At 42.2% G+C, this 14,205-nt stretch overlaps 1 long non-coding RNA gene across 1 annotated transcript; it reads left to right on the top strand.

Annotated features, from left to right (window-relative positions):
* Positions 1–19: 19 nt before the first annotated feature.
* LOC102393439 lies at positions 20–6,622 on the top strand. Its single transcript, XR_003109662.3, has 2 exons — positions 20–4,879; positions 6,028–6,622. It is a non-coding gene; the product is annotated as an uncharacterized LOC102393439 (long non-coding RNA).
* Positions 6,623–14,205: the final 7,583 nt, after the last annotated feature.

The raw sequence follows: 14,205 nt of genomic DNA, 5'->3' as shown, positions 1-14,205 counted from the left end.
GGCTCTCCCTCCCCGGCCCCCGGTCGGTGGTACAGCCTGCTCCGCCACCGTCACGTGGGCGCCCCCTCTGTGACGTCGGCGTCTTCGCTGTAGCAAAGCTCGGCCTCTGGAATTCTGAGAACTAATTTGCTATTCGGTGACATAAGAGGGGGAGTGCGCTTTGCTTCCCCGGGGTCTGGGGCTCATTTCTCCTCTCTTCCCCATAAACTCAGCTCCTCCGAGCTCAAAACACAAAAGGAAGCGAGAGGTTGGAACCTTTGGGAAAAGTCTGTTATATATAGTAGGTTTCGGGGCGAGTAAGAGAGAGAAAAAAAAAACAACAATAAACACCACAGCTCTTTCCAGCTAGAATATTAGGCACCACGAGAAAAATATTTGCCAAGCAGTTTTCGGTGGGTTCATTTGCTTTATTTTTATTTGGGACAGTTTGGGATTTTTTTTTTCCTTTGTTGGTGTGGTGGTTTGGGACTTGGGGTGGTTGTATTATGATGGTTTTCGGATTTTTGCTTCTGATTTTTGCCTTTTGCAACTTTGTGATGTTACGTAAATCGTAGGATCCCGCATCGGTTGGATTTTGTTTTGTTTTACCCCTATGAAATCTCTCAAGCGGTATAAGGAAGACGTGTTATTTTAATACTGATAGTGTTGAAAGAAGCTTGAATTTTTTGTCGTATGTAAATTCCAACCCCCACTTTTTTCAGGGGGGCGGGGAAGGGTGTTCAATTTTCCTTTTCCCCTTGGACTTGTACTGAGAGGACGCTCTCCTGCACTTGAGAGACATGTTCAAAGGATTTGTTTTGGTTTGTTTCTTTCCAGGACAGCAAGTGGTGGGTTTACTCTGTTATTGTTGACTCTTAGGACAATTCTTGCTGCAAGAAACGTGTGTGTATGTGTACGCGTACGCTTGTGTTCTACAAAATTCTGTGAGCCAAATACATGTTTGTGTTCTGCTTTTTCTTTAGGTCTTGGTTCCCCCCGCTCCCTCCCAGCTCGTTTCAAGGTCGTTGTTAAAAATCTCTCCTGTCTGTGTTTAAAGAGACCAGCCGGAGGGAATTCTAAAGGCCTGCGGTGCCAGTATCACAGATACTGCGTGGATTTAGAACAGACTGCTACAACTACAACGCGCTTCACGCAGCACAGCCCTCTTAGTTTTAGAGCTGAGTTAGGAGGAGGAGGAAAAGGGGGGAAATCTTTCTTTCTTCCTTCCTTTCTTTTTAAAGGCAAATGCAGTGCAGAATCATTTCACTGTGGGCCTTGGTTTGTTTATTCAGAACTGCCAGTTTCCCTATTTAAATGTTGGTTGGGGTTTTTTCCCCTCCTACTCATCCCTGAATGAGGGAGACTCTTGTTTCTTTTATGTCTCTCTCTTAAAAGAAGGGTGTGAGGGGAAAATAATATTTCAGATTCCTCAAGTATTAACCCAAAATGTTTGGACCAGAAGCAGCTTTCAAAGGTCAGGCTGTTCTGAGCCTTGGCTATGAAAGTCCTTCAGGCGGACTCATTAAATTACAGACGAGTTCTTAAAGGTTCCACAAAATTTCTGCACATGTTAATTTCCAATAAAGATATCTCCCCCAATAATCTACCTCTCCAAATTTGGGTTTATAGTGGAGAAGTGAGCAGAGAGATTACTGGCTGTTTCCTGGGATATGTGGGGATCTCTTTCCCAGAAGTCTGTAAGAAGTTCAGATCTGTTGCTGAAAATATCAGCGCAGCCCCCCTTTTGAAAAGGCCGTGTTGGAGTGTTTAGAACCAGGAGAGATCCAAAGGGGTCGATTATTTTCCACAAGGGCTGGAGCTTAGGAAAAATGCCTAAAGTGTGTCTGTCCCTTTGAAATCTGAATATTTTAATACTTATTGACAGATGGATTACTGCAGCTTCTGCAGAAAAGCCTGTCTTGTGAAGGATTTTTGAAAAATATACATAGGCCTAATCCTGTCACCCTTGTGGAAATGAACATTTTACCCCCGAAGACACATGTTATCGTTAAATGCAGATTCATTTTGCCAGAAGGCAGACTGTTTTTTTAAATTGTCCCCTTCCTCCTGATTTCGAAAGAGTTTTAAAGGAATCCCATCGGATTCTAAATGACACCCGATTTTGCTGAAGCGATCGTCTTTGTGTATTTCTATGGGTGATAATTTTTGTATTTTTTATGAGTATGTTCCTCAGGTGTATCTGTGTGGTTTGGAATGTGAATTGTGTGGTTCTGCCCTGCTACTGATTCTGCAATGTGATAACTTTTGTGATGTGGAGTCCCTTTTCTTGTCAAAGTTGACATCCAGCCTCACTGGGTCCTCCCCACCACCACTTTAAACACACTGCTTGTCCCTCTCGCGTTCTCTTTGCCATTCCAATCTTAGCCCCGTGGGGGCGCTGCAGAGCAAAGGGAAATCGGCTCTCTCTAGCAGTAGAACCAACCAGAGTGGGGGCTGGGAATGAATTCACCCTTCTAGTACCTCAGCCCTCTAATTCTCTGCCAGAAGTCTGTAAAGGAAGACCCCACTAGGCCTGGTTTATAGATAATTAATCCCATCACCAGGGTCCTCAGACCCTTTCTGGGGCCAAATGCCAGAGTCCCACATTTCTAATACTCCCCCAGCCCCCAAATTGAAAGAAATTAACCAGGAAATGTTAAAAGAAAAAAAATTATTGAAAATATTTTAAAGGTAAGGATTTACATTTTTGTAGGTCCCCTTCTCTTTTCCAGATGAATGGTGAGGAAAATTGTGTGCCCACCTCTCAATCTCTTTTCAATTATTAGGAAAGTAACTTTATCAAATTTTTTATACCCATCGAATTTCTTCCATAATGTCCTGCCTTCTCTCATTTCTTGATTTCTCCCCATTAGTAACCAGTTGGCATCACTCTGTGAACCTCCCTCACCCCAGCACTGATAGGATTAAAGAAAGGATTGACTTGAATATATTCAAATTCTTTCAAATCATCCATAAGAAGCCCTGAAGAGAGATTTCATGTCTGGGGTCTTATGTGTGATTCTTGTGAACTTGGAGGGTTATGTATCAAACCAGTCCTATGATTTAATGGCTTCTGGCTATTAATGCTCAGAGTAGAGGATCCAGTCAGTCTGTTTGCCTGGTGGTTTGGGCATGGTAATAGGTTCTTAATCACAGGTTCTGGATGAATATAAGCTTTGTTGCAAAATAAAATAGCTTGGTCTTAATATTACATCTGTTTAAGGAAAGGAACAGATTTTGCATCCAGTTCCCTCACAAACTTCCCCACAATACAGCCACAGCTGAAAAGGAACTATCCTTGGAGTAAACACTGTCTTGTCCTCTTTCTAAGGGGACTCACAAGAGGAAATTGGTTTCACCTGTCAGGAATTTCTGGCACCTTGGTAGATCTTGAAACTGTCACATAAGAGAATTATAGATTTTAGGACTGGAAGGAACTTTGCAGATCAATCAACTCCTCGAGGCTTCCTTCTTTCAAGAGGACAGGAGGGGCATCCCTGGAGGCCTGCGGGACCCCGAGACACAACTGAGAACAGGTCTTTGTGGTTCTCTGGTCCTGTGTTAGAGAATCAGGAAGATCTGACTGCCTGGGCTTTGAGGTGGGTGTCTCGTTTTCTGACAGAATTGAGGAAAGCGAGGCTGCTTTGGGCTCTGTGTGAATTGTAAACTGGTTCTCAGAACAAACTCCAGGTCACAATGAGTATTGAGTTTTGATGGTCATTTGGACTTGGTGGTGCCTGTCACCTATACTGTGGTACTCAACAACTACTTTTGATGGGTATGGGAGATTTTATGTACCCATTCATTTTATTTCAAATCCTTCATTTAGAGCTATTGTAAACAAGCCCCTTATATTATCCTCGGAGAGAAAAAAGCATTTTGTTGGTATGATTTAGAGAAATTGAGCAGAAAGTTTTGAGACTTTTTTTTAAAAGATGATTTCCAATCACTACCTTCAGAAACAAGAAGTGTCAACGTTTAATTTTGATCCATATGCTGCCTGCTTTCAGCCTGTATTATTCTGAGACTTTTTTTTTCTTTAGAAACCTTTTCAGCCTAGCTCAGAGTTTACCCCAAAAACACTGATTTTTTCCATACTTTTCTCACTAATTTAAAATGGAAATAAATATCAGGAGCTTAAAATAGAGAAGTGATTGGGGGTGCAGAATCATTTGTTTATTGCATTCAATCACTGTTTTGAATAACAGGGTTTTCACTTCCTTTGAAACCTTAGCATGAGGGAAAGCAACAGCTGGACCAGGAGGGGGTTGGAGGGAGGAAGGCACTGGAGTGTTTGTAAACTCAGGGTGGCTGGCCCACCCTGCCACTGGCTGCCGGTTGCAGTACTTAGCTGTCTTTACTACCTAAGGCTAGAAGTGGAGAAACTTGATTTGCGTGTTGTGCCTGCATGTTTTTTTTTTTTTTTTCTTCTCCACACCGCCCTCTGCACACCTGACCATGCCAAAGCCTATTTGAAGCCGGCCTGATGGCAGGGAGAGCTGGAGAACAGAAGAATGTGCGGAGGGGGAGGGAGGGAGTACTCGGTACTTTTCCATTCACATCTCCACAGTGGCTTTTCTTGTTTATTTCAGCCTCCACCCGCAGAACCCTTTGAGCTGCCTGAAATCCGAGTCATTAAACTGTTCCCTGAGGTCAGACCACAGATGCCCGGTGCATGTTTCCTCCATGTCAATGTCTATGTAACACATGTACATACAGAGACACATGCAAAAAACTGTGTAACTCTGCTGGGGCACAGTGTGAGGTAGGGGAAGAAACAAAACAAAACTGGATTTGTTGCCAGAAGACCTTGGTGTCTAATTACAGTTCTGCCGGGAACTCCTTATCTGATGTGGAACAAAACCACTTGTCAGGACTCAGTCTCCTTAACTGTGTGAAGGTATAACCCCAGTGTTTGCAGGATGTCTATCAGTTCTAAATTTGATACCTTTATGTCTAAATATATATATATATATCTCTGTAACTTTAAGATGGAGAGGGGAATGGAAAGAAGCCTAGTATATATGTGTCCCTGGGGTGGGAGAAAGAGTTAAAATGTAAACTTCTAAGTAAAGAAGGCAGTCCCAGAATCCTCACCTCTATCAATTTTTAACCAATTGTAGACCAAAGTCTGAGATTATGCTGAATAGGTCCAAAAACCAATTGAAGATTTCAAATGTTAAGCGCTGGAAGTGCCAGTTCTAAGACCTTGTACCTTTGATCTGCATTCCTAATCAGCTGTGACAGTTCCCAAGTGTCTTTTCTGCACCACAGTTCTGTCCCACCCCACCACTTCTTCTGCTTGTTTTTGGAATCGGTCCTAGTCAATGACAGGAAGGAGTTGACACTTGTAAACCGAGCACGCTCTAAGCCACTGGGTCCCATGTGGATGTAAAAAAAAGTCATAATATTCATACAGAAGGAGAAGAAAGAAAAAAAACCTAGATAGAAATTCCTGGTAAGAAACTGAGAGGTAGCTCAGCCATCACTGCATTAAAAGTAATTATTTGAAGTCAGAGGAAATAACAGATGAGGAGTTTGACCTTACCAAAAAAAAAAAAGCCTTCCTCTACCAAAACAAACTTAAAGGCAATGATAGAGATCCTTTCTACCAATATTTCCTATACGTCTATGATCTCCATTCTTTAAAAAGAAAGGTCTAAAGTTTCTCAGGCCTGATTATCTTAAACAAAAGGCCTTTAACGGACCTTGATATCTTCAGGAAATAATTTTAAAAGCAACACCTATTTATTAACAGCGACCTCCCCACCACCACCATCCCTCCATTTAAACCTTCTGGAATATTGATGCCTGTTTACAAGGAGAGATGGAGCCAGTTACATTCTCTCAATGAAAAACTATTGAGAGTTATAATAGCTAGCACTGGGAAGTGAAAGTGAGTCACTCAGTGGTGTCTTGACTTTGCAACCCTGTGGATTATATAGTCTATGGAATTCTGCAGGCCAGAGTACTGGAGTGGGTAGCCTTTCCCTTCTCCAGGGGATCTTCCTAACCCAGGGAATTGAACCCAGGTCTCCCACATTGCAGGCAGATTCTTCACCAGCTGAGCCACCAGGGAAGCCAAAGAATACTGGAATGCATAGCCTATCCCTTCCGCGGTGGATCTTCCCAATGCAGGAGTTGAACCGGGGTCTCCTGCATTGCAGGTGGATTCTTTACCAGCTGAGCTACCAGGGAAGCCCTCTGTCCTCAGCAATTGTCTGATCCCACACAACTGATTTTGTATCTTTGGAAACTGAGGCCCACACAGAATGTATTTGTCGCGCACACTGGACCAGGCTGAGTCAGATCCAGAACTTTGATGTCCTGGTTCTAAATCCACTGTGTTTTTCCATAGCTTATCATTAGAAGAGGATATGGGGTGGGCAGAGCTGCCAAAGAGCCATTTTCTGTGGCCTTACATTTTCTGTGACCTTCAGAGAAGTCCCCACTTTTGGACTCCTGAGATGATCTCCACTGAGGTTCTACATCAGTCTTAACAGTACAATGACAGTATGGAAAGGAGCAGACTGTCATTCACAAGTTCTGCATGTTGGTCCCAGTGTAGGACACCGTATAGGAGTCCTCACAGGTTCCTATGGTACTGTGACTTATCACTGTTAATAAACCTATAATTATCTTATGAGTAGTGTGATTGTATTGTAATTGTATGTACATTGGTGTTAAAAACGTAAAATTTAATGTATTTTTGGCCTAGAAACAATGATGCTACAATAGCCAAGAGCCCACCTGCTGCCAGTTCTTGATTTCTGATCCCTTTCTGAAGTAACAGAAAGCAAGGCTCCTTGGATAAATGGCTGGTTCTAGGCTAGGACTGGGGCAAGAAGTATATACAGCATTAGAATGGAACATTATATAGCACTGTAAATAAGGAATTGCTGAAAAACCAACAAAAACTGCATTCACAGGGGTATTTCAAAGAGACTGGAGCCACCTGAAGAACTCCCAATGGCCAAAGCTGGAAAATTTGAAGCAAGAAAAAGAAATCGAATAATATTGGATCACAACCCAAAGTATAAAAGAAATATCCATGAGGAGTGATCAGTTATATACCCACCTATTCCCATCCTTGACAGCAGTCACTCCTCAAGTGTGAGCTATGGGTAATGACTTCCTTCCAAAGAGTACAGTTTAGGAAGGGATGGGGGAGGGAATAATTTTACATGGAGAAATCTAGCAAATACTACTCCAGCCACTTCATCAAGAGCAAGACCAGCAATTATAAACCGTGTTGACTGCGTGTACCTTTGATATGAGGAATCTGAACATGGCTCTTTAATTCTGTGGTCTTTCTCCCATACCCCAGACTATTTATGAGAAAGGTATCAGACAGATTTCAACAGAAGGGCATCCTACAAAAGACATCACCAGTATTCCTCAAAACTATTGAGGGAAGTCTGAGAAATTGCTACAGCCAAGAGTAACCTCACACAATATGACAATATAATGTAGTGTCCTTGGTGGGGTCATAGAAAAAGATAAGGTAAAAAGACTCTGATGCTGGGAGGGATTGGGGGCAGGAGGAGAAGGAGACGACAGAGGATGAGATGGCTGGATGGCATCACTGACTCGATGGACATGAGTCTGAGTGAACTCCGGGAGTTGGTGATGGACAGGGAGGCCTGGCGTGCTGCGATTCATGGGGTCACAAAGAGTTGGACAGGACTGAGCGACTGAACTGAACTGAACTGAAACCCAGACAAATCTGAATAATTGACAGAATTTAGTTAATAATATTTTATCAGTGTTGTTTCATTAGTTGTTACAAATGTTCCATTGTAAGATAAAATGTTAATGATAACGAGAAAATGGCTACAGGGTTGTTCTATCTTCTCAATATTTCTGTTTAAAAAATATTTAGGAGGCATATCTTTTTTTTTTCCTTTAATATGAGAAACTTCTGAAAATGAGCTGCTGCTGCTAAGTCGCTTCAGTCGTGTCCAACTCGGTGCGACCCCAGAGACAGCAGCCTACCAGGCTCCCCCGTCCCTGGGATTTTCCAGGCAAGAACACTGGAGTGGGTTGCCATGTCCTTCTCCAGTGCATGAAAGTGAAAAGTGAAAGTGAAGTCGCTCAGTCATGTCCGACTCCTAGAGACCCCATGGACTGCAGCCCACCAGGCTCCTCCATCCATGGGATTTGCCAGGCAAGAGTATTGGGGTGGTAAAAAATATTTAGGCATATCTTTTTTTTCTCCTTCAATATGAGAAACTTCCGAAAATGAGCTAGGTCTCTTGAAATCTAGGAGATTTTCTTCTCACTCAGTCATGTCCCCCAGATAGAGTCAGGAAAATGAGGGAACCTGCATGTATTCTTCAGTTTACTAAATTGAAAGCAATTTAGCTAATTTCTGTATGTCACCATCTGGACACAGAACTGTCAGAACACTAGAGAAGCACCAAAGACCAAGTGTTGTCATGGTGGTGGATGACTCAAGCCACCTCATTAATCTACTTATTCTACATTTCTTTCAGAAAACCCTCCATGGAAACAAGATCCTCAAAGATCTAGCCTTCAGTCCATGCAGGACACACAATACTTAGGGATTCACCACTGAGGTTGGGGGAGCTCCAGGACCTTCCAGAATGTCTGGTATCTCATTGTACAACTCCAAAAGATCTGTGAATCTCATCATAGGTTAACTCTGGGTCTAGAGAAGAATGCTGGCTGGACCCCATAACTCTTGAGTTTGTCTTCATTCTGACTATGACCCCCTTACCTAAACTAGAAAAATCCAGAGAGAGAAATGGTTTGCCAAGACCACCCCACAAATTAGTGGTAGAGTTGATTCCCATCAATCAACCTACCCTGAATAAAGTTTTTTTGCTGCAGTATTCTCTTTAGTAAACTGAGGACTACTATTGCATTAGTATATTAATACATTATTTCAGAAATGCCGCATTTATTTCTAATTGTCAGTTACCAGTGGTGTCCAATTCCAATGCTGCACTGTGTTTTAAGCGTCTCTTCCTTCTTTCCCAGTTTTCTCACCTTTTCCCACTTGCATCAACCTCTCTGCCACGTGGTTATAAGATCCTTGGACCAACACCTATACTCACGATGGAGGCTGATATTTAAATACTTCTTGGTGAAATGAGGTGAGACTAAATGCTATCACAGTCCAATTTGGGTAGCATGACCCTCAGCAATCTATTTGGTCACATGTCTCAAGAATCATAAATGTAGTCATGCCCTTTGACCCAGTAATTCTACTTTTAGGAATCTATCTTCAAGGCACAATTCAACATATAGGGGGAAAAGACATCTTTGAGTGAATATATGTATCCAAGCATTATATCTAGCAACAAAAAGGTTGAACAATCTACATGTCCCATTATGATGGGTTGGAGGAAAGGAATTGAACACAGAATGGTTAAATATAAATGCAACTAATTTTAAAAAACCAGGATTGGAAAATACTTGTGGTAACAAATAAAGTGAAAAGAGGTAGAATGTATATGTAGTGTATTTATGCGTGGATGCATGCTAAGTCACTTTGGTCATATCCAACTCTTTGTGACTCTGGACTGTAGCTCTCCAGGCTCCTCTGTCCATGGAATTCTCCAGGCAAGAGTGGATTGCCATGCCTTCCTCCAGGGGATCTTTTTGACCCAGAGGTAGAATCTGAGTCTCTTATGTATCCTACATTGGCAGGCAGTTTCTTTACCACTAGTACCACCCGGGAAGCCCAGTGTATTTATAACTCTGTTTAAAAATACTATACATAAAAAATAAACTAGATATAAATAAAAGTACACAATTACCTCCCCACCCCCCCAAAAAAAACCCCAAAAAACAAAAAAACTATTTACATTGTCTCTCTCTTAAGGTGGTAGGATCATGGATACTTTTTTGTCCTTTATTTTTTGTCTTCCAAATTGTATAATATTTATATATCAGTTTGATAGCTATCTATCTCATAAGCACACACTCAAGACCATGAAAAGCCCTGAGTGAAGTCTTTTAAATGCAAGCAGTTAGCCCTGTAATTCACAGTTTTGAACGTTTGACCTAAAGTTGAATCCTCCCACATCTTTGAGGCCTAGAGCAAAAGTGAGAACTGCCCACTCAGTCCTGGAGAAGACCTTTTACTCTGGGAGACACTTGTCTCCACACCAACAAAACCTTTCTGAGCACATTGACCATAAAGAGGTTGAATGGATCCTGTAAATCTTTGATCTATCTCCGCCCCCTGGGTCTTGGTGTGCTTATCTGGTTTGTTGGTGTTTCACAGCATTTGCAAATGTCAAAGGGTTTCCCGGTTGCTTTACTGTCTCTATGAGGCCACCCAGGAGATCTCCTGGTAGAGACCTTCTTTGAGATCCTCCTGGGACTATGGGAGATTTATTTTTAATTCTTATAACCTGTTTGACTAGTGAATTCTAAGGAAAACAATTTAAAAACAAACTATCAATTTTTTTTTCCCTTCAGAGAATCACAGGGTTGTTAGGAACTTCTGGGGGTGGGTGGTTACCATCCTTTGAATCTCTGGTTCTCAGAAAAGGGCATGGCAGGGGAGATGGCAGGATCTAGGAGGTGAGGTAAGGACCATGGTTCTGTTAAGCCCTCTTTTCTTAGACCACTGATCTAATTCCTCATGCTCAAGCTTATTCATTCACTCATTCACACAACACACAGTTCATTGGGAGCCTTTTGTGGGATAGACACTATTTTCACCGTATACTGGGAAAATAAATATGAATACAACAGGGGACTTTAGCTCTAGGGGACACATAGTCTACTGAGAGAGCAAAGGCCAAGAATGGTGCAAAAGCTGCTCTAGGTCATGCAAAAGATAGTCCCCTTGCCAGGCCGGGCCCCAGTATCCTGATTCTGAGCCAAATAAAACTCTCTGGCTTCTTCTCAGATGCTGTGTCTACCTTCCCCTCCAAACCAGTGCCAGGCACTGACTGCCTCCTTGGGCAGCTTCAGCCTCTGAGTTTTTCATTCAGTATTGATGAGAACAGAATATAACTCAGCTGCCTCAATGTACCATCCAGCAATGGTGGATGCACTATGCAATGCACCCAATACCCAATGCAGAGAAATCCACGAGAGCCTGAAGCACATGCAGCTTCACCACCCCCAACACCAGGTCAGCTCAGCCTACAGGCCAGAGCTTTGCCTGGACTGTGATTTTTACATCTTTGCATGCCTGACAGGTTCTACGATGAACACAGCCTCATGCTATTCCAAAGCACACAGCCTCAAGTAATGTCCACAGCCTGGAATCCAGAACCTAATACCATATCTAACAGGATCTAAACACCTAATAGATCCTGATGCCTTCTCAACTAAATCCAAGTTTACCCCAACCCTCTGGGCATCCTGGACTTTTGGGTAATACACTAACAAGTGGTAAAACCCAGTACCAGTCCTGCACCCAGACCATTTTGTATAGTACACTAGTTGCCAAGGCCCAGCCTGCCTGAGGGTTGGACCCATGTGCCAGGAATTGTAATAACCATTTCCTTTCTATGGCCAGGCAAGGACGAGTTGGTTATAAAGATGGCATAAGAATTCCTGATACAATTTCAACAATCTTCAATTAGTTGGAAGGCGCATGAAGCAGCAGCTTGCAGCTCACCCTTTGGTGGCACTGGCACTGAAATGCTGGCAGAATGCTCAAAAGAAAATGGGACAGGAAAAGATTAATAATGACATGAATAAAGGTCATAATTTGGAAATACATATTGAGAAGACTTGACGATGGTGATGGTAAATCAATAACCAAGCACTTTAGGCCCTCAAACTTCTTCCCAGTCTTGTCTCCTGTAACAGTTTTCTACCCCAGACCCTTAGCATTCTCCAAGGACCCGGCCACTTACCTCCACTCCACACCCAGGGCTTGATCATTGCCTTTGATAGGCTAGAAGCTCCTCAAAGACAAGAACACCTCATTTTTGTTGAATTGTACTTATGTCCAACACATGGTACTCACTTAGGAAATGTTGATTGAATTCAAGTAGGTAGAACTGAAAGAGAATTTGATGTGAAATCTGATGATCTGGGTTCCAGTTAAAGTTCCACAACTGACTAACTTCTGTGAGTCTCAGTTTCTTGTTCTCTAAAATGGTAATTTCTGTTCAGGGACGACATCACAGGATTCCCGTGAGAGTCAAGTACCATGGAGGGGAAAGTACTTTGGAAATTATAATGCATAATTCAAAGTAGTTGTTGACTGTTGAGTGAATGGACAAACTAACGGGTGAATCATCACAGTGAAGTGAAGCCATCAGGTTATTCCATAACCGATTTTGTGATTCAGATTATATCTGGGGAACAATGTGTTTGCAATGTCCTGCCTTGACTTTTAACCATCCTTAAATATGGTTATTTCACTTCCCAAAATAATTTAACTCTTTCTGTACAAGAAGACATAAATTACTGCAGAGGATTCATACTCATCCATAGAGAATAAAAAAGATCATCAGAAAGTCTTTATGTTCTTGAAATGCAGAATTGGAAATGACCCATTTCCCAGTAATGGGAACTGAAATCCAGTATTAGATCCTCCTTTTCGGTACCTTCTTCCTCTTCCTCCTCTTTCTACCTTGGCCCCTCCCTACCCCTCCCTTGCACCCAAATGGAATAAGTCTTTTGTTTTGAGCTAACTTTAGTCTTAGAAAAAGGTATTAACAAAGCACAAATCCATCAGGGCTGTTTTCTAGGAGCAACAAGTTAAGTTCTTGAGTTGATGGGTGAGTTACTAAAACAGGGAGGTAGGATAACTTTCTACCAAAGGTCCAATGCAAATGACAGAGAGAACCTTGGACCAGCTTTGTCCTGTAAGAGAATCCATGCATCTCTCTATCCCTTCTGCCTCCACGACAAATGTAGAACAGAGTTCATGGATGTGACAGTGAATATAAAAAAGAGTTAGGAACAAGCTGGTCTTGATAAGAAGAGGAAACAAAACATGAACATGGGTGCTGGAGAGAAGATAAGGGCTTCACTCCAGTAACAAAACAAGGCAATGTGTAAGATGAAGCAACAGACCTTTGTTAGAATTAAAAAAAAAAAAAAAAAAATACTCAAAAGTCTAGATCCTACTTCTTATAACCTATGACAGTAGGTACCTAAAAGGAACGAAATAGCAGGTGAACTCGGGGGAAATAAAATGACAAATCTTCAAAAGGGCCAGGACGTGTGGCAAGAGAAAGTTCCTAGAACTGGGACGTCATCTGCCCATATCTGCCAGTTTTGCCAGCACCAAACCCACGATGAACAGCTAACTTATTTTTGGATTCCTAGAGGTGGGAAGAAGAGAATACTGGATGTATATGGCATTAAAAAAAAAAAAACAAAAACCTCCAACGCGGGAGGGCTGAGACAATGTCCAAGCAGTGCAAGGGCAGCCACCTCCCCCATATGGCTCCTTTTTTTTCCTTTCTACCCTTCCCATTCCCAACACCTCTAACCCAAGCATACCTGTGAAGCTGCATTCCTGCACAAAGCTAAATGTGTGTGTGTTGTGGTGGGTGGGGGGTGGGGGAGGCGGATGGCCCTGGGAGAAAGCAAAGTAACATAAAGATACTTCCCTTTTCAACATTGAAAGCTGGGAAGGTTTAGAAGAAAATGAAGGAGTGCTGTAAGATTCTAGGAACTAGAAACTGAGAAGATGGAGAAATAGAAAATATTCAACTGTATTCCCTTATTTTATTATTCGTTTGGTTGGACTTTTTTCAGCATGGAATAAATATGTGTTGATATTTTCAGGTCTTATCAGTTTACAGCTACAAAAGCAATGAAGTGAGCACCTATGCTAAGTACTAGGCTACACTTTGCACACACAAAGAAAAATTGCAGACCTGCCGTAACGGAAGCTTGTAATCTAATCAAGGAGACAATCATTATACAAGTAAATCCACAGATGAGCATACATTGTAAATTATGAAAGCTGAAATACAGGCATAGATAAGGTGCTCTGGCATGGGAAGAGGGAACTTACATAATGTACAGGCCTCTCTATTAAGGTCAACTTTAAGCTGAGATCTAGAAAGAGGATAGGTTAGCCAGGTCAAGAATGAGGAGGAAAGTATACTGGGAAGAGGGAACAGAGATCAACAGTCCTAAAAGGAGTAGAACCATGGCACATTTGGAGAGCTGAAAGCGGCCAGCATGGCACAGAGAGAGTGGTAAAGATGGATTTGGAGGGAGAATCAGGAGCTGCGCTATGTAGGCCTTTGTAGACAATGGTCAGAA

The sequence above is a fragment of the Bubalus bubalis genome, chromosome 1 (genome assembly GCF_019923935.1).
Source record: "Bubalus bubalis isolate 160015118507 breed Murrah chromosome 1, NDDB_SH_1, whole genome shotgun sequence".
In the NCBI taxonomy this organism is placed as follows: Eukaryota; Metazoa; Chordata; class Mammalia; order Artiodactyla; family Bovidae; genus Bubalus; species Bubalus bubalis.
The sequence above is the reverse complement of the archived record's forward strand: the minus strand, read 5'-3'. Positions and strand labels throughout refer to the sequence as shown.